At 40.2% G+C, this 21,082-nt stretch overlaps 1 protein-coding gene across 7 annotated transcripts in view; it reads left to right on the plus strand.

Annotated features, from left to right (window-relative positions):
- Positions 1–21,082, plus strand: part of TFDP2 (transcription factor Dp-2) — a 206,409-nt gene that overhangs the window by 27,640 nt on the left and 157,687 nt on the right. Inside the window, exon 2 of one of the 7 annotated variants that reach the window (XM_070793776.1) lies at positions 5,940–6,030. The exons of the other annotated variants lie outside the window; for them this stretch is intronic. The gene's annotated coding sequence lies outside the window, so the exon portion shown is untranslated. The remainder of the gene's footprint in view (positions 1–5,939; positions 6,031–21,082) is intronic. 7 annotated transcript variants of the gene reach the window in all.

Genomic DNA, 21,082 nt, shown 5'->3' on the forward strand with positions numbered 1-21,082 from the left:
CTAAAGAGCCTCTTGATGAAAGTGAAAGACGAGAGTGAAGAAGCCAGCTTAAAACTCAACATTCAGAAGACGAAGATCATGGCATCCGGTCCCATCACTTCATGGCAAATAGATGAGGAAACAATGGAAACAGTGAGAGACTTTATATTTTTTTTGGCTCCAAAATCACTGCAGTTGGTGACTGCAGCCATGAAATTAAAAGACACTTGCCAAAAAAAAAAAAGACACTTGCTCCTTGGAAGAAAAGCTATAACCAACCTAGACAGCATTTTAAAAAGCAGAGACACTACTTGACCAACAAAGGCCCGTCTGTCCAAGCTATTGTTTTTCCAGTCATCATGTATGGATATGAGAGTTGGATTATAGAGAAAGCTGAGCACCAAAGAATTGATGATTTTGAACTCTGGTGTTGGAGAAGACTCTTGAGAGTCCCTTGGACTGCAAGGAGATCCAACCTGTCAATCCTAAAGGAGATCAGTCCTGAATATTCATTGGAAGGACCGATGGTGAAGCCAAGACTCCAATACTTTGTCCACCTGATGCGAAGAACTGACTCATTGGAAAAGACCCTGATGCTGGGAAAGATTGAAGGTGGGAAGAGAAAGGGACGACAGGGGATGAGGTGGTTGGATGGTATCACTGACGTGATGGGCATGAGTTTAAGTAGGCTCTGGGAATGTCTGATGGGTAGGGTTCACAAAGAGTTGGACACAACTGAGCAACTGGACTGAATTTGTTATGATTTTGCATTTTTTTATGTAAGAACTTCAATTTAAGTCTGAATTTGGCAATAAGGAGTTCATGATCTGAGCCACAGTCAGCTCCTGGTCTTGTTTTTGCTGACTGTTTAGAGCTTCTCCATCTTTGGCTGCAAAGAATATAATCAATCTGATTTCGGTGTTGACCATCTGGTGATGTCCATGTGTAGTCTTCTCTTGTGTTGTTGGAAGAGGGTGTTTGCTATGACCAGTGCATTCTCTTGGCAAAACTCTATTAGCCTTTGCTGTGCTTCATTCCATATTCCAAGGCCAAATTTGCCTGTTACTCCAGGTGTTTCTTGACTTCCTACTTTTGCATTCCAGTCCCGTATAATGAAAAGGACATCTTTTCTGGGTGTTAGTTCTAAAAGGTCTTGTAGGTCTTCATTCTGTGTGGATCACAATAAATTGGAAAATTCTGAAAGAGATGGGAATACCAGACCACCCGACCTGCTTCTTGAGAAACCTATATGCAGGTCAGGAAGCAACAGTTAGAACTGGACACGGAAAAACAGACTGGTTCCAAATAGGAAAAGGAGTATGTCAAGGCTGTATATTGTCACCCTGCTTATTTAACTTCTATGCAGAGTACATCATGAGAAACACTGGGCTGGAAGAACCACAAGCTGGAATCAAGATTGCCGGGAGAAATATCAATCACCTCAGATATGCAGATGACACTACCTTTATGGCAGAAAGTGAAGAGGAACTAAAAAGCCTCTTGATGAAAGTGAAGAGTGAAAAAGTTGGCTTAAAGCTCACCATTCAGAAAAGGAAGATCATGGCATCTAGTCCCATCACTTCATGGGAAATAGATGTGGAAACAGTGTCAGACTTTACTTTTTGGGGCTCCTAAATCACTGCAGATGGCGATTGCAGCCATGAAATTAAAAGACACTTACTCCTTAGAAGGAAAGTTATGACCAACCTAGATAGCATATTCAAAAGCAGAGATATTACTTTGCCAACAAAGGTCCGTTTAGTGAAGGCTATGGTTTTTCCAGTAGTCGTGATGGATGTGAGAGTTGGACTGTGAAGAAAGCTGAGCACCGAAGAACTGATGCTTTTGAACTGTGGTGTTGGAGAAGACTCTTGAGAGTCCCTTGGACTGAAAGGAGATTCAACCAGTCCATTCTAAAGGAGATTAGTCCTGGGTGTTCTTTGGAAGGACTGATGCTTGAAACTGAAACTCCAATACTTTGGCCACTTCATGCAAAGAGTTGACTCATTGGAAAAGACTCTGATTCTGGGAGGGATTCAGAGCAGGAGGAGAAGGGACGACAGGGGATGAGATGGCTGGATGGCATCACCAACTCGATGGACAGGAGTTTGGGTGAACTCTAGGAGTTGGTGATGAACAGGGAGGTCTGGCATGCTGCAATTCATGGGGTCGCAAAGAGTCGGACACGACTGAGCAACTGAACTCAACTGATGTAAGAACTTGGCATTTTTTTCCTTTTTTAAAATCCCTATATTTTCCTTGTTGAGTCCCCCCCCGCCTTTTTTTTTACTTGCTACTGTAAATGCAGAAATTTTCACCATTAATTCTTCTAACTAGTTGTTATCAGAAGGCATATATTTTATGCATAAGAAAGCTGTTAATTTCTGAGCATGAATTTTACCATCTGCCATATCACTTGTTTGAAAGAGCTTTTCAGTTGATTCTCTTGGGGCTTCTCTGTAAACAGTCAGATCATCTGTAACTAATGATAACTTTATCTCTTCAGTCACTGTATATACATCTTTTATTCTTCTGTGTGATTGTATTGGCTGATATCTACAGTACAGTATTAAATAATAGGGGTGAGTGGTAATAATAAACATTCTTCCTTCTTATTCTTTAAACAGACTGTTTCTTTAATGATACCTGATGAAAAATATATCCATAAGTGCTGAAAGGGCATGTGATAAAATTCTATATGCATTCTCATAAAATATAATCTTCTCAAGTATTATCATTTCTCTACTATTCAGTGTTGATAATGAGAGTTTAACAAAGCTGTATAATGAATGCATCTTAAATCTTATCATATCCTTTAAAAGTATAGTTTACTATTTGCTTTAAAGGCATTAATAGTTAAAATTGATAATAATTATTAATAATAATTAAAATGTGTTCTTATTGACAGAACTTATTTGTAAGAGTATTTCCCAGTTGCTCTTTAGATGGGAAACCTTTTGACCACTTAATTTTTTTCTGTGGTAACTTGTCAGCTTAGATTTTCTGTCTCTTCTGGAGATAGTTTTTGGTAACTCATTTTGTCCAGGTCCTCAGTTTATCTGCTCCCAGGCTAACAAGGCGCTCTTATGTTTTTTTCAATTTCCTCTGACTTGATGTTAATTTTCCCTGTTTATCTTTTCCTATGCCATGTATTTGTGTAAATACTGTGTATTTGATTATTGTTTTAAAAGACGCAAGTGTTAGATTATTACTCTTTCTTTTCTTTTTTTTTTACTTAAATGTTTGCTTTACCTGAGTTTTTTTCTTTTTTTTTTTTTTTTTTGGTTTTCACATATTTATTGGGGGCCATCGGGGACGGGGCTGTACCTGAGGTATTTAAATAGTATGTGGAATAATATAATGAACCCTCTTTATATCCTGCAATTCTGCTTATACAGTCTGACATGTAGCTGAAACCTTCATTCCTAAGCTTAAATGCTTTCCATCTTCTGCACAGAGAAGAGAAATTTGGTGTTGTGTGTGTTAATTTCTGTGTGCATCTTACATTTGTATTCTTTTAAGCACTATGCATTTTTCTGCATGGAAAATTAGAGATACCAAGGGAACATTTCATGCAAAGATGCGCTCAATAAATGATAGGGATCTAATAGAAGCAGAAGATATTAAGAAGAGGTGGCAAGAATACACAGAAGAACTGTACAAAAAAGATCTTCACAACCCAGAAAATCACAATCATGTGATCACTCACCTAGAGCCAGACGTCCTGGAATGTGAAGTCAAGTAGGCCTTAAGAAGCATCAATATGAACAAAGCTAGTGGAGGTGATGGAATTCCACTGGGCTCTTTCAAATCCTAAAAGATGATGCTGTGAAAGTGCTGCAGTCAATATGCCAGCAAATTTGGAAAACTCAGCAGTGGCCACAGGACTGGAAAAGGTCAGTTTTCATTCCAATCCCAAAGAAAGGCAATGCCAAAGAATGCTCAAACTACCGCACAACTGCACTCATCTCACACGCTAGTAAAGTAATGCTCAAAATTCTCCAAGCCAGACTTCAGCAGTATGTGAACCGTGAACTTCCAGATGTTCAAGCTGGTTTAGAAAAGGCAGAGGAACCAGAGATCAAATTGCCAACATCCGCTGGATCATTGAAAAAGCAGGAGAGTTCCAGAAAACATACACTTCTGCTTTATTGACTATGCCAAAGCCTTTGACTGTGTGGATCACAATAAACTGTGGGAAATTCTGAAAGAGATGGGAATACCAGACCACCTAACCTGCCTCTTGAGAAATCTGTATGCAGGTCAGGAAGCAACAGTTAGAACTGGACATGGAACAACAGACTGGTTCCAAACAGGAAAAGGAGTGCGTCAAGGCTGTATATTGTCACCGTGCTTATTTAATGTATATGCAGAGTACATCATTAGAAATGCTGGGCTGGAGGAAGCATAGGCTGGAATCAAGATTGCTGGGAGAAATATCAATAACGTCAGATATGCAGATGACACCACCCTTATGTCAAAAAGTGAAGAAGAACTAAAGAGCCTCTTGATGGTGGTGAAAGAGGAGAGTGAAAAAGTTGACTTAAAGCTCAACATTAGGAAAACTAAAATCATGTCATCTGGTCCCATCACTTCATGGCAAAAAGATGGGGAAACAGTGTCAGACTTTATTTTTCTGGGCTCCAAAGTCACTCCAGATGGTGATTGCAGCCATGAAATTAAAAGATGCTTACTCTTTGGAAAGAAAGCTATGCCCAACCTAGACAGCATATTGAAAAGCAGAGACATTACTTTGTTAACAAAGGTCCGTCTAGTCAAGGCTATGGTTTTTCCAGTGGTCATGTCTGGATGTGAAAGTTGGACTATAAAGAAGGCTGAGAGCTGAAGAATTGATGCTTTTGAACTGTGGTGTTGGAGAAGACTCTTGAATGTCCCTTGGACTGCAAGGAGATCCAACCAGTCCATCCTAAAGGAAACCAGTCCTGAGTATTCACTGGAATGGAGAAGGCAGTAGCAACACACTCCAGTACTCTTGCCTGGAAAATCCCATGGATGGAGGAGCCTGGTAGGCTGCAGTCCACGGATCAGAAAGAGTCAGACATGACTGAGCAACTTCACTTTCACTTTTCACTTTCCTACATTGGAGAAGGAAATGGCAACCCACTCCAGTGTTCTTGCCTTGAGAGTCCCGGGGATGGGGAAGCCTGATGGGCTGCCATCTATGGGGTCGCACAGGGTCGGACATGACTGAAGTGACTTAGCAGCATTCATTGAAAGGACTGATGATGAAGCTGAATCTCCAAAACTTTGGCCACTGGATGCGAAGAGCTGACTCATTTGAAAAGACCGTAATGCTGGGAAAGATTGAGGGCAGGAGGAAAGGGGACGACAGAGGATGAGATGGTTGGATGGCATCACCGACTCAATGGACATGAGTTTGGGTGAACTCCGGGAGTTGATTATGGACAGGGAGGCCTAGCGTACTGTGGTTCATGGGGTCGCAAAGAGTTGCACACGACTGAGCAACTGGACTAACTAACTTATGTAAATATAATCCTATTGCATATATACTTTTTAACCTGTTGCTGCATTTGCAAGGTTTATCCTCATTGTGGCCTGTAATGGATTTTTATTGCCATATGTTGTTACAGTACTCTCTGATAGACCTTCTCTTCCCCACCGAGCTACATGTTTTCCACTTACACAGGCTGGTTGCTTACAGCTGCATTCCTTTCTGGGAATTGCCATTGGCCAAGGTTACACTCTGTCTAAGAGGCATCCTCTGAGAGCTAACTGAGTGAGGCAGGGATATAGTTTCCAAGCAAACTCGCCTCCGTTAGGGACAACTCTGGACAACTCCTTTAGGGACAACTGTGGACAACTCCTTTAGGGACAATCTGAGCTCTGGAGCTCCATGAGCATTACCTGAGGCTCTCCTTGCACCCTCGTTGGGCCAGTTTCTCCCCATTCTCACCTCAGCTTCCTTCACTTACTTCCAGGTGTTTCTCCTAAGAGCTCTTCCCAGGAAACTTCCTGCATGCTGGTCATTGGGCCTCCTCTCTTGTTTTCAAAGGAATGAGTTTAAGACAGGTTGGTATTTTCTTTCAGATGGATAGCGAATTGTGTAAGTAGCCCTTCATTAAGTTAACTGTGTAGAGTGTACATGCAGTATATTCTGTGCCTCGTAATGCTGTGTGCTGTTTGTCAGGGCTTTGTGTATTATGTTGTATTTACTGTCTTTCTCTATTTATATGTTATCTTTGTTTTTTAAGCACTTGTTTTGATACCTGGGAACATTTGTATCTTTGTTTATTTATTTAAAAAATTAATTTTTTTAATTGAACAATAATTGCTTTACAGAATTTTGTTTTCTGTCAAACCTAAACATGAATCAGCTATAGATATATATATATATATATCCCCTCCCTTTTAAACCTCCGTCCCCATCCCACCCCTCTAGGTTGATACAGAGCCCTTGTTAAGAGTTTCCTGAGCCATACAGCAAATTCCTGTTGGCTATCTATTTTACATATGGTAATATAAGTTTCCATGTTACTCTTTCTGTACATCTCACCCTCTCCTCACCTCTCCCCATGTCCATAAGTCTATTCTCTTTGTTTCTCCATTGCTGCCCTGTAAATAAATTTTTCAGTATCATTTTTCTAGATTCTGTATATATGCGTTAGAATATAATATTTCTTTTTCTGACTAACTTCACTCAGTATAATAGGTTCTAGGTTCATCCATCTCATTAGAACGGACTCAAATGCTTTCCTTTTTATGGCAGTTCAGTTCAGTTCAGATCAGTTACTCAGTCGTGTCTGACTCTTTGGGACCCCATGGACTGCAGCATGCCAGGCTTCCCTGTCCATCACCAACTCCTGGAGCTTTCTCAAACTCATGTCCATTCAGTCGGTGATGCCATCCAGCCATCTCATCCTCTGTCGTCCCATCTTCTCTCGCCTTCAATCTTTCCCAGCATCAGGGTATTTTCCAATAAGTCAGTTCTTCGCATCAGGTGGCCAAAATATTGAAGTTTCAGCTTCAGTCTCAGTCCTTCCAGTGAATATTCAGGACTGATTGCCTTTAGGATGTACTGGTTGGATCTCCTTGCAGTCCAAGGGACTCTCAAGAGTCTTCTCCAACACCACAGTTCAAAAGCATCAATTCTTTGGTGCTCAGCTTTCTTTATAGTCCAACTCTCACATTCATACATGACTACTGGAAAAACTAGCTTTGACTAGACAGACCTTTGTTGGCCAAGTTATGTCTGTGCTTTTTAATATGCTGTCTGGGTTGGTCATAACTTGTCTTTCAAGAAGCAAACATCTTTTAATTTCATGGCTCAGTAATATTCCATTGTGCATATGTACCAAAGTTCTTTATCCATTCATCTGTCAACGGACATTTAGTTTACTTCCATGTTCTAGCTATTATAAATAGTGCTGTAGTGAACAGTGGGATGCCTGTGTCTTTTTCAATTTTGATTTCCTCAGGTATATGCCTAGGAGTGGGATTGCTAGGTAAGGAGCAGCGGCTGCGCTTTGCTGGAGCAGCCGTGAAGAGATACCCCACCTCCAAGGTAAGAGAAACCCAAATAAGACGGTAGATGTTGCAAGAGGGCATCAGAGGGCAGACACACTGAAACCATAATCACAGAAAACTAGTCAATCTAATCATACTAGGACCACAGCCTTGTCTAACTCAGTGAAACAAAGCCATGCCCGTGGGGCCACCAAAGACGGGTGGGTCATGGTGGAGAGGGCTGACAGAATGTGGTCCAAGGAAGAAGGGAATGGCAAACCCCTTCAGTATTCTTGCCTTGAGAACCCCATAAACAGTATGAAAAGGCAAAATGATAGGATACTGAAAGAGGAACTCCCCAGGTCAGTAGGGGCCCAGTATGCTCCTGGAGATCAGTGGAGAAATAACTCGACAATGAATGAAGGAATGGAGCCAAAGCAAAAACAATACCCATTTGTGGATGTGACTGGTGATAGAAGCAAGGCCCGATGCTGTAAAGAACAATATTGCATAGGTACCTGGAATGTCAGGTCCATGAATCAAGGCAAATTAGAAGTGGTCAAACAGGAGATGGCAAGAGTGAACGTCGACATTCTAGGAATCAGCGAACTGAAATGGACTGAAATGGGTGAATTTAACTCAGATGACCATTATTTCTACTACTGTGGGCAGGAATCCCTTAGAAGAAATGGAGTAGCCATCAGTAGTCAACAAAAGAGTCTGAAATGCAGTACTTGGATGCAATCTCAAAAACGACAGAAGGATCTCTCTTCGTTTCTCAGGCAAACCATTCAATATCACAGTAATCCAAGTCTATGCCCCAACCAGTAATGCTGAAGAAGCTGAAGTGGAACGGTTCTATGAAGACCTCCAAGACCTTTTAGAACTAACACCCAAAAAAGATGTCCTTTTCATTATAGGGGACTGGAATGCAAAAGTAGGAAGTCAAGAAACACCTGGAGTAACAGGCAAATTTGGCCCTGGGATACGGAATGAAGCAGGGCAAAGACTAATAGCGTTTTGACAAGAAAATGCACTGGTCATAGCAAACACCCTCTTCCAACAACACAAGAGAACACTCTACACATGGACATCACCAGATGGTCAACACTGAAATCAGATTGATTATATTCTTTGCAGCCAAAGATGGAGAAGCTCTATATAGTCAACAAAAACAAGACCAGGAGCTGACTGTGGCTCAGATCATGAACTCCTTATTGCCAAATTCAGACTGAAATTGAAGAAAGTAGGGAAAACCACTAAACCATTCAGGTATGACCTAAATCAAATCCCTTATGATTATACAGTGGAAGTGAGAAGTAGATATAAGGGACTAGATCTGATAGAGTGCCTGATGAACTATGGTCGGAGGTTCGTGACATTGTACAGGAGACAGGGATCAAGACCATCCTCATGGAAAAGAAATGCAAAAAAGCAAAGTGGCTGTCTGAGGAGGCCTTACAAATAGCTGTGAAAAGAAGAGAAGTGAAAAGCAAAGGAGAGAAAAGGAAAGATATAAGCATCTGAATGCAGAGTTCCAAAGAACAGCAAGAAGAGATAAGAAAGCCTTCCTCAGCTATCAATGCAAAGAAATAGAGGAAAACAACAGAATGGAAAGACTAGAGATCTCTTCAAGAAAATTAGAGATACCAAGAGAACAATTCATGCGAAGATGGGCTCAATAAAGGACAGAAATGGTATGGACCTAACAGAAGCAGAAGATATTAAGAAGAGGTGGCAGGAATACACAGAAGAACTATACAAAAAAGATCTTTATGACCAAGATAATCACGATGGTGTGATCACTGACCTAGAGCCAGACATCCTGTAATGTGAAGTCAAGTGGGCCTTAGAAAGCATCACTATGAACAAAGCTCGTGGAGGTGATGGAATTCCAGTTGGGCTCTTTGAAATCCTGAAAGATGATGCTGTGAAAGTGCTGCACTCAATATGCCAGCAAATTTGGAAAACTCAGCAGTGGCCACAGGACTGGAAAAGGTCAGTTTTCATTCCAATCCCAAAGAACGGCAATGCCAAAGAATGCTCAAACTACTGCACAATTGCACTCGTCTCACACGCTAGTAAAGTAATGCTCAAAATTCTCCAAGCCAGGCTTCAGCAGTATGTGAACCATGGACTTCCAGATGTTCAAGCTGGTTTTAGAAAAGGCAGAGGAACCAGAGATAAAATTGCCAGTATCCGCTGGATCATCAGAAAAGCAAGGGAGTTCCAGAAAAACATGTATGTCTGCTTTATTGACTATGCCAAAGCCTTTGACTGTGTGGATCACAATAAACTGTGGGAAATTCTGAAAGAGATGGGAATACCAGACCACCTGATCTGCCTCTTGAGAAACCTATATGCAGGTCAATTAGAACTGGACATGGAACAACAGACTGGTTGCAAATAGGAAAAGGAGTGCGTCAAGGCAGTATATTGTCACCCTGCTTATTTAACTTCTATGCAGAGTACATCATGAGAAACGCTGGGCTGGAAGAAGCACAAGCTGGAATCAAGATTGCTGGGTGAAATATCAATAACTTCAGATATGCAGATGACACCACCCTTATGGCAGAAAATGAAGAGGAACTAAAAAGCCTCTTGATGAAAGTGAAAGTGGAGAATGAAAAAGTTAGCTTAAAGCTCAACATTCAGAAAATGAAGATCATGTCATCCCGTCCCATCACTTTATGGGAAATAGATGTGGAAACAGTGGAAACAGTGTCAGACTTTATTTTGGGGGGCTCCAAAATCACTGCAGATGGTGACTGCAGCCATGAAATTAAAAGACGCTTACTCCTTGGAAGGAAAATTATGACCAACCTAGATAGCATATTCAAAAGCAGAGACATTATTTTGCCAACTAAGGTCCGTCTAGTCAAGGCTATGGTTTTTCCTGTGGTCATGTATGGATGTGAGAGTTGGGCTGTGAAGAAGGCTGAGTGCCAAAGAATTGATGCTTTTGAACTGTGATTTTGGAGAAGACTCTTGAGAGTCCCTTGGACTGCAAGGAGATCAGCCCTGGGATTTCTTTGGAAGGAATGATGCTAAAGCTAAAACTCCAGTACTTTGGCCACCTCATGTGAAGAGTTGACTCATTGGAAAAGACTCTGATGCTGGGAGGGATTGGGGGCAGGCGGAGAAGGGGACGACAGAGGAAGAGATGGCTGGATGGCATCACTGGCTGGGTGGCATCACTGACTCGATGGATATGAGTCTAAGTGAACTCCGAGAGTTGATGATGGACAGAGAGGCCTGGCGTGCTGCGATTCATGGGGTTGCAAAGAGTCGGACACGACTGAGTGAGTGAACTGAACTGAACTCAACTGATGGTGGTTTTCTTCCTAGTTTTTTAAGGAATCTCTATACCATGTTCCATAGTGGCTCTATCAATTTACATCCCCTCCGACAGGGCAAGAGGGTTCCCTTTTCTCCACACCCTCTCCAGCATTTATTATTTGTAGACTTTTTGATGATGGCCATTCTGACCGGTGTGAAGTGATAACTCATTGTAGTTTTGATTTGCATTTCTGTAATAACGAGCTATGTTCAGCAAGCATCTTTTCATGTGTTTGTTAGCCATCTGTATGTCTTCTTTGGAGAAATGTCTGCTTAGTTCTTTTTCCCACTTTTTGATTGGGTTGTTTGTTTTCCTGGTATTGAGTTGTATGAGCTGCTTGTATATTTTGGAAGTTAATCCTTGGTCAGTTGTTTCGTTTGCTGTCCTTTTCTCCCATTCTGAGGGTTGTCTGTTCACCTTGGTTATAGTTTCCTTTGCTGTGCAAAAGCTTTTAAGTTTAATCAGTTCCCACTTGTTTACTTCTGTTTTTATTTCCTTTACTGTAGAAGGTTCTTACTTTGATTTATGTCATCAAGTGCTCTGCCTATGTTTTCCTCTAAGAATTTAGTAGTTTCTGGTCTTACATTTAGGTGTTTAAGCCATTTTGAGTTTATCTTTGTGTATGGTGTTAGGAAGTATTCTAATTTGATTCTTTTGCATGTAGCTGTCCAGTTGTCCCAGCACCATTTATTGAAGAGGCTGTCTTTGCCCCATTGTGTATTCTTGCTTCCTTTGTCAAAAATAAGGCACCCATAGGTGCATGGGTTTATTTCTGGGCTTTCTGTCTTGTTCTTTTGGTCTATATTTCTGTTTTTATACCAGTATCATGCCATCTTGATGACTCTAGCTTTGTAATATAATCTGGTCAGGAAGGTTGATTCCTCCAGCTCCATTCTTCTTTCTCAAGACTGTGTTGGCTATTCAGGGTCTTCTGTGTTTCCATGTGAATTGTGAAGTGTTTTGTTTCACAACTGACAATTTCAAAATTGACAGACCTTTAGCCAGACTTATCAAGTGAAAAAGAGAGAAGAATCAAATCAACAAAATTAGAAATGAAAAAGGAGAGATTATAGCAGATAATGCAGAAATACAAAGGATCATAAGAGACTATTATGAACAACTATATGGCAATAAAATGGATAACCTGGAAGAAATGGACAGATTCTTAGAAACGTTCAGCCTTCCAAGACTGAACCAGGAAGAAATAGAAATTATGAACAACCCAATTACAAGCACTGAAATTGAAGCTGTGATTAAAAAATCTCCCCAAAAACAAAAGCCCAGGACCAGATGGCTTCTCAGGAGAATTCTGTCAAACATTTAGAAAAGAGCTAATGTCTATTCTTCTAAAACTCTTAGAAAATTGCAGAGGTAGGAACATTTCCAAACTCATTCTACAAGGCCACCATCTCCCTGATACCAAAACTAGACAAAGACAATGCACAAAAAAGAAAACTGCAGGCCAATATAATATCCCTGATGAACATAGATGAAAAAATCTTTAACAAAATTTTAGCAAACAGAATTCAGCAACACAGCAAAAATCTCATACACCATGATCAAGTTTGATTTATTGCAGGCATGGAAGGATTCTTTGATATATGCAAATCAGTCAATGTGATAAACCATATTCACAAATTTAAAGATACAAACCATATGATAATCTCAATAGATGAAGAAAAAGACTTTGAAAAAATTCAGCACCCATTTATGATTAAAACTCTTCAAAAAATGGGAATAGAAGGAACCTACCTCAACATAGTGAAGGCCATATATGATTAGCCTACAGCAAGTATTATTCTCAATGGTGAAAAACTGAAAGCATTCCTCCTAAGATCAGGAACAAGACAAGGGTGTCCATTTTCACCACCATTATTCAACACAGTTGTAGAAGTCCTAGCTACAGCAATCAGAGAAGAAAAAGAAAGAAAAGGAATCCAGATCGGAAAAGAAGTAAAGCTCTCATTGTTTGCAGAGACATGATACTGTACATAGAAAACCCTAAACATAGTATCAGAAAGTTGCTAGAGCTAATCAGTGAATTTAGCAAAGTTTCAGGATACAAAATCAATACACAGAAATCATTTGAATTTGTATATACTAACAATGAAAAATCAGAAAGAGAAATTAAGCAGTCAGTCCCATTCACCATTGCAACAAAAAGAATTAAATATCTCGGAATAAACTTACCTAAGGAGACAAAAGAACTGTATACAGAAACTACAAGACACTTATGAAAGAAATTAAAGACAACATAAACAGATGGAGAGATATCCCAATAGGAATAATCAGTGTTGTGAAAATGACTATACTGCCAAACACAAGCTACAGATTCAATGCGATCCCTATCAAACTACCAATGTATCTTTATTTTAATGGCATCATTTGTGTTAGTAATTTTTATAGTGCCCTTAATCTTTTCTCTTACTTTACTTTTCAGCCAGTTTTAAATGGTATCATTTGACTCTTACCTATTAACTATATAACAGTCAGTGATCTTATTACAGAAGATGAGATGGCTGGATGGCATCACTGACTCAATGGACATGAGTTTGAGTGAACTCCAGGAGTTGGTGATAGACAGGGAGGCCTGGAGGGCTGTGATTCATGGGGTCACAAAGAGTCAAACATGACTGAGCGACTGAACTGAACTGAACTGATCTTATTCTACTTTCCTACTTTTCTCTCCTCTTACCTGCCAGTGTTTTTAAGAATTTTTTGCTCTCTGCACAGCTGGAGGGATCTCACTTCTTTGACTAGCAACTCAGGCCACATCAGTGAAATCCCGAATCCTAACCACTAGGCCACCAGAGAACTCTCTCCTTCCAGTTTCTAGTTGCATTCTTTTGTCTTTGGCAGAAAAGATAATGTTTGACTTCAATCTTATTTTAGTTTTACCTCTACAATTGAATATCTAGCATGTTCGCTGTTTGTCTTGCAAAATTTACCCAGGCATGTTTTTGAAAGATGTAGCTCATTCTCCAACGGTTTGTTCAGAAGGGGTGCACATTGATAGTATTTCCATTCAAACTATTTTTTTTCTAGTTATATTGGAGTTTTACCAAGAGAACGCACTGTAGCAGACAACCTCTTCCAACAACACAAGAGAAGACTCTACACATGGACATCACCAGATGGTCAATACCGCAGTCAGATTGATTATATTCTTTGGAGCCAAAGATGGAGAAGCTCTGTACAGTCAGCAAAAACAAGACTGGGAGCTGACCTTGGCTCAGATCCTGAACTCCTTATTGCCAAATTCAGACTTAAATTGAAGAAAGTAGGAGAAACCACTAGACCATTCAGGTATGACTTAAATCAAATCCCTTATGATTATACAGTGGAAGTGAGAAATAGATTTCAGGGCCTAGATCTGATAGAGTGCCTGATGAACTATGGACGGAGGTTTGTGACATTGTACAGGAGAGAGGAATCAAGACCATCCCTAAGAAAAAGAAAGGCAGAAAAGCAAAATGGCTGTCTGAGGGGGCCTGACAAATAGCTGTGAAAGGAAGAGAAGCAAAAAGCAAAGGAGAAAAGGAAAGATATACCCATTTGAATGCAGAGTTCCAAAGAATAGCAAAGAGAGATAAGAAAGCCTTCCTCAGTGATCAGTGCAAAGAAATAGAGGAAAACAACAGAATGCAAAAGACTAGAGATCTCTTCAATAAAATCAGAGATACCAAGGGAACATTTCATGCAAAGATGGGCTCAATAAAGGACAGAAATGGTATGGACCTAGCAGAAGGAGAAGATATTAAGAAGAGGTGGCAAGGATACACAGAAGAACTGTATAAAAAAAGAACTTCACGACCCAGATAATCACGATGGTGTGATCACTGACCTAGAGCCAGACATCCTGTAATGTGAAGTCAAGTGGGCCTTAGAAAGCATCACTATGAACAAAGATAGTGGAGGTGATGGAATTCCAGTTGAGCTATTCCAAATCCTGAAAGATGATGCTGTGAAAGTGCTGCACTCAATATGCCACCAAATCTGGAAAACTCAGCAGTGGCCACAGGACTGGAAAAGGTCAGTTTTCATTCCAATCCCAAAAGAAGGAAATGTCAAAGAATGTTAAATCTACTACACAGTGGCATTCATCTCACACGCTAGCAAAGTAATGCTCAAAATTCTCGAAGCCAGGCTTCAACAGTACGTGAACTGTGAACTTCCAGATGTTCAAGCTGGATTTAGAAAAGGCAGAGGAACCAGAGATGAAATTGCTAACATCTGCTGGATCATAAAAAAAGCAAGAGAGTTCCAGAAAAAAAATCTACCTTTGCTTTATTGACTATGCCAAGGCCTTTGACTTTGTGGATCACAACAAACTGTGGAAAATTCTGAAAGAGATGGGAGTACCAGACCACCTGACCTGCCTCCTGAGAAATCTGTATGCAGGTCAAGAAGCAACAGTTAGGACTGGACATGAAACAACAGACTGGTTCCAAATCAGGAAAGGAGTATGTCAAGGCCGTATATTGTCACCCTGCTTATTTAACTTACATGCAGAGTACATCATGCGAAATGCTGGGCTGGATGAAGAACAAACTAGAATCAAGATTGCCGGGAGAAATGTCAATAATGTCACATATGCAGATGACACCACCCTTATAGCAGAAAACAAAGAAGAACTAAAGAGCCTCTTGATGAAAGGGAAAGAGGAGAGTGAAAAAACCAGCTTAAAACTCAGCATTCAGAAAACTAAGATCATGGCATCCGGTCCCATCACTTCGTGGCAAATAGATGGGGAAACAGTGAGAGACTTTATTTTTTTTGGCTCCAAAATCACTGCAGGTGATGACTGAAGCCATGAAGGTAAAAGACACTTGCTCCTTGGAAGGAAAGTTATGACCAACCTAGATAGCATATTAAAAAACAGAGACACTACTTTGCCAACAAAGGTCCATCTCGTCAAGGCTATGGTTTTTCTAGTCGTCATGTATGGATATGAGAGTTGGACTATAATGAAAGATGAGCACCGCAGAATTGATGCTTTTGAAATGTGTTGTTGGAGAAGACTCTTTAGAGTCTCTTGGACTGCAAGGAGATCCAAGCAGTACATCCTAAAGGATGTATCCTGAGTGTTCATTGGAAGGACTGATGTTGAAGCTGAAACTGCAATACTTTGGCCACCTGATATGAAGAGCTGACTCATTTGAAAAGACCCTGATGCTGGGAAGGATTGAAGGCAGGAGGAGAAGGGAATGACAGAGGATGCGATGATTGGATGGCGTCACCAACTCAATGGAGATGAGTGTGAGTAGACTCCGGGAGTTGGTAATTGACAGGGAAGCCTGGCGTGCTGTGGTCCATGGGGTCACGAAAAGTTGGACACGGCTGAGCGACTGAACGTTCATGATCCGAATTGACATATAACATTGTGTGAGTGTAATGGTGCACAATATACAAGTTTATGTTGCAAAATGACAACCACATATCAGTTTATCAGTTCATAGAAGTAAAAGCATGTAATTCTTGTGATGACTTTAAGATGTACTCTTTTAAGCAGATTTCAGATACGCAAAGAGTGTTAAGTGTAGTCACCATGCGGTACATTATATCCCTGAACTTATTTGTCTTATAACTAGAAGTTTGTGCCTTTGACCACCTTCATCCAGTTTCCCCTTCCCACTGTCCTCCAGCAGCCATTAATCTGCTCTCTTTTTCTATGAGTCCAGTTTTTTTTTAAGATTCGAGACCTAAGTGAGATCGTACAGTATATGTCTTTCTCTGTTTGATTTATTTTGCTTAGGATAATACTCTGACAGTGCATCTGTGTTATTGCAAATGATGGGAGTTCTTTCTTTTTTATGGTTGAATGATATTCCATTGTGTCTGTGCCAGATTTTATTTCTCCGTTCATTCCTCAGTGTCCCCTTAGTTTGTTTCCACGTCTTGGTTGTTATAAATAATGCTGCAGTGAACATGGGGGTGCAGATATCTCTTCGAGAGAGTTATTTTGCTACCTTCAGACACATACCCAGAAGTGGAATTGCTGATCATATGGTAGTTCTATTTTTAATTTTTTTGAGGAACCTTCATGCCGTTTTCCATAGGGACTGCACCAATTTACATTCCCATCAACAGTACACGAGGGTTCTTTTTTCTCTACATCCTTGCCAACACTTAGATAGTAGGTTGTTGTAACAGGTGTGAGGTGATAACCTCGTTTTGGTTTTGATTTGCATTCCCTTGATGTCTGGTATTGTTGAGCAACTTTTTGTATACCTCTTGATCGTTTGTGTGTCTTCTTTGCCCGTTTTTTAATCTGGTTACTTGGATTTTTTTTTTTTTTTTTGCTATTGTATGAGTTCTTTTTTTTTAATTTGGTTCTGTGCAGTCTTAGTTGCGGCAGTCGGGGTCTTTGTTGCATCATGAGGATCTCGTTGCAGCACACAGTCTTTCTGGTTGTGACACGTGGGCTTAGTTGCTCTGAGGCACGTGGGAGTCTTAATTCCCTGACCGGGGATCGAACCTGTGCCCTGGGCATTGCAAGGCAGATTCTTAACCATTGGACCGCCGGGAAAGTCCCTGAATTGTGTGTGTTCTTTATGTATTTTAGATACTAACTTACCAGATAAATGATTTGCAAAATGATGATTTCCTTTGCTTTGTAAAGCTTTTAGTCTGGTGTAGTCACACTTGTTTATATTTGCTTCTGTTGCCTTTGCTTTTGGCATCAGGTTGAAAAAAATGATTGCCAAGACCAGTATCAAGGAGCTTATCCCCAAAGTTGTTTTTTGATGTCCCTGGAACTTGAAGTACGGTTTGGCAGGATATAATATCCTTGGTTCACATTTTATTTTCTTCACATTTCTTGAAAATAGTTTTCTTGCTTTGTAGATTGTCTTTGAGTCGTTTGGTATGGTCTCCTTCCCTTGCCTTTCTAGATTATCTTTTTGTCTGAATGCACCAGAGTGTTTTGTTTCTTTTTTCCTTTAAACAATATTACAAGGATATGTGTTATAGTTGCTCATTCTGGGTCAGTTTTCCTAAGTATCTGGTAGGCCTTTTAAACATGTAGATTCGGGTCTTTTATTTCTGGGAAGTTTTCTTGTTTCATAGTTCTAGTGCTAATTCATTGCTTTGAGTTTCTTCGTCAGGGACACCAGTGATGTTCTGTCACTTTTGCCTGTCATCTCGTCAGCCAATTTCTCTCTGATTATTTTGTTTCTTAATTTCATTTTTATTCTCTTTATTGTTTTTCTCCTTACCTTCAACATCCTTTATTAGTTTTCATTAAAATCTGTTCCCCTCCGTGTGCCATATAATTTAGCTTTCATTTTTCAATGATTTTATGAGATGATTTTTCCTGCAGTTTACTACAGTCAACTGTATTTAATATCTTTGCCATTTTTTTATTCCAGTTTTATTGAGATGTAATTAACATACACTGCTATATAAGTTTAAGGTACACAGCAAAATGGTTTGACTTACATACATCACGAAATGATTACCACAGTAAGTTTAGTCTTATATAGTCATCCATCATCTCATATAGATACAATGTTAAGGAAATATAAAAAAGATTTTTTAAAGTACTTTTCCTTGTGATGAGAAGTCTTAGGATTTACTCTCTTGACAACTTGCATATATAATATACAGCAGTGTTAATGATATTTACCATGAACTTCATCACATCCCTATCTTTGGTTTTGTCTATTTTGATACTTTTTTTTTTTATTTCTGACTTAGGGGCTTTCTTTTTAACATCTGTAAAATCTTTTTTGATCAATAACCTCAGATATGCAGATGTCACCACCCTTATGGCAGAAAGCAAAGAACTAAAGAGCCTCTTGAAGAAAGGGAAAGAGGAGAGTGAAAAAAGCTGGCTTAAAACTCAGCATTCAGAAAATGAAGATCATGGCATCCAGTCCCATCACTTCATGGCAAATAGATGGGGAAACAATGAAGACAATTACAGACTTTATTTTTGGGGGCTCTGAAATCACTGCAGATGGTGACTGCAGGCATGAAATTAAAAGACGCTTGCTCCTTGAAAGAAAAGCTATGGCCAACCTAGACAGCATATTAAAAAGCAGACACATTACTTTGCCGACCAAGGTCCGTCTAGTCAAAGGTATGGTTTTCTAGTAGTCACATATAGATGCGAGAGTTAGACTATAAAGAAAGCTGATATGAAGTGTGGTGTTGAAGAAGACTGTTGAGAGTCTCTTGGACAGCAAGGAGATTCAACCAGTCCATCCTAAAGGAAATCAGTCCTGAATATTTACTGGAAGGACTGATGCTGAAGCTGGAACTCCAATACTTTGGCCACCTGATGCAAAGAATTGACTCCTTGGAAAAGTCCCTGATGCTGGGAAAAATTGAAGGCAGGAGGAGAAGGGGGGACGACAGAGGATGAGATGGTTGAATGGCATCACTGACTCGATGGATGTGAGTTTGAGCAAGCTCTGGGAGTTGGTAACAGACAGGAAAGCCTGGCGTGCTGCACTCCATGGGTTTGCAAAGAGTTGGCCACGACTGAGCGACTGAACTGAACTGAACTGAATTCAAAAGTAGATGGATGTTACAGTTTTTTCCAACTTCATAGTTGATTTGTAGGGAGAAACCATTGACACGAAAGCTTTCATTTGTGTTTTGCTGACTTCTTCTAGCACTTGGTGTGTAGTGGTGTCTGCGCTTTGTGGATAGAGTTCCTTGTTTGAGAGTTCTGTCACTCTTCCCTTTCCTTCTCAGTATCTTGTAGGAACTTGTGGTGTTGATCAGGAAGAAGGGTAGAGAAAGGCTTGGTATGTGTTTCCATTTCTTTTCTGCAGGGTCCTTAATTTCCTGCCTGTTACTCCCGTCTTTCCACTCATTTCCTTGTCTCCAAGAGATACCATCTCTTCTTTTGCATCTATATACCTAATACTCCTCCAGAAGCGGTTTCTCAGAGGGTACCGCAGTTGATCCAGAAGTTTCTAGATACTTCCACATCACTAGGGCTATGAACTATCAAGTCCTAACTTGTGTTCACTATGTTTGCTTTTACTGTTTTACTCTTCCTTGGGGTCATTTTGTTTGTGCTTCCTCTAAGTCGCCTGGTCGAGTGTGCTGTTTTTCATGGATTCTTTTTCACCTCCTCTTACTCACTCTTACTCACTCTCTGCATCCACAGGCTTGCAGAAGGTAGGCAGTTGGATTTCTTATGGAATTTATTCCTTTTTTCCCTCTACTTATAGGTAATTTGAATATTTTTGTGATCTCTGTCTTCTGGTAATGTTAAGGTTGAGGCATGGGTTCTGTTGTGGTTTCATTTATTCTCCTTGTTTATTTTATATCTGTGTGGGAAGTTGAGGGAGAGATTTCTACTCTGAGAGAGCGATGGCTTATTCTGTTGTTGTGCAGACTTGAAACAGTCCCTATTTTCATATGGTTGTATATCTGAAAAACCCAGAAGAGTCAACTGAAAAACTACTACAGACAGAAGAGAATTCAGGGACTTCCCTCGTGGTCCGGTGGTTAATGCAGGGGATCTGCAGGGTTCCTCTGTGCTCCCAGTGCAGGGGGTTGGGGTCAGGGAACTAGATCCCACATAGTGCAACTAAGCTGGGTGCAGCCAACAAAAAACAAAATTTTTTTTTTTTTTTTAGAGAAAATTCAGTTATATCGTGCTATATAAAATTAATCAAAAGAAATCCATATGTACAAAAAGCTTGGATGATACGGAGAGCCAGAATAAAAATCAGATTAAAAAATCCCTAAAACCAACCAAACAAAAATTCTAGGAATGACTACACTGGTAAACGCGTAAAACCTATTAGTTTTTTAGGGCTGCCATAAAAAAGTGCCTCACACTGGGTGGCTTATAGCAACAGGAATTGATTCTCTCACTGTTCTGCACACTAGATGTCGAGGTGGTAGCGGGACCACCCTCCCTCTGATGCCAAAGGAAGGCGCCTTCCTTGCCTTTTTCAGCTTCTGGTCTCCCGGACATTTCTAACTGTGGCAGCATGCATCCAGTCTTTACCTCTCTCTTCATCTGGCCAACTTCCTGTTGTGTCTTTTATCTTTTCTCTTTTAAGAACAAGAGTCATATTGGGTTAGGGCTCACCCTAATGCCAGTAGGTTGAGGAACTAAGATCATGCCATGTCATGGCCAAAAGATAAAGTAAAATGGGATTGGTAAACATTTAGGAAAAAACATTGTGTTTTTTAGGGGAATCAGCACAAATACACGTAAGAAAAACTTAAAAAAGTTTAGAAACTGTGCTGTTTTCTTCACCAGTTGCTTCTTTTTGTTTGGCTCCATTTTTCTTTTCTTACTGGTCT

The sequence above is a fragment of the Bos indicus genome, chromosome 1 (genome assembly GCF_029378745.1).
Source record: "Bos indicus isolate NIAB-ARS_2022 breed Sahiwal x Tharparkar chromosome 1, NIAB-ARS_B.indTharparkar_mat_pri_1.0, whole genome shotgun sequence".
In the NCBI taxonomy this organism is placed as follows: Eukaryota; Metazoa; Chordata; class Mammalia; order Artiodactyla; family Bovidae; genus Bos; species Bos indicus.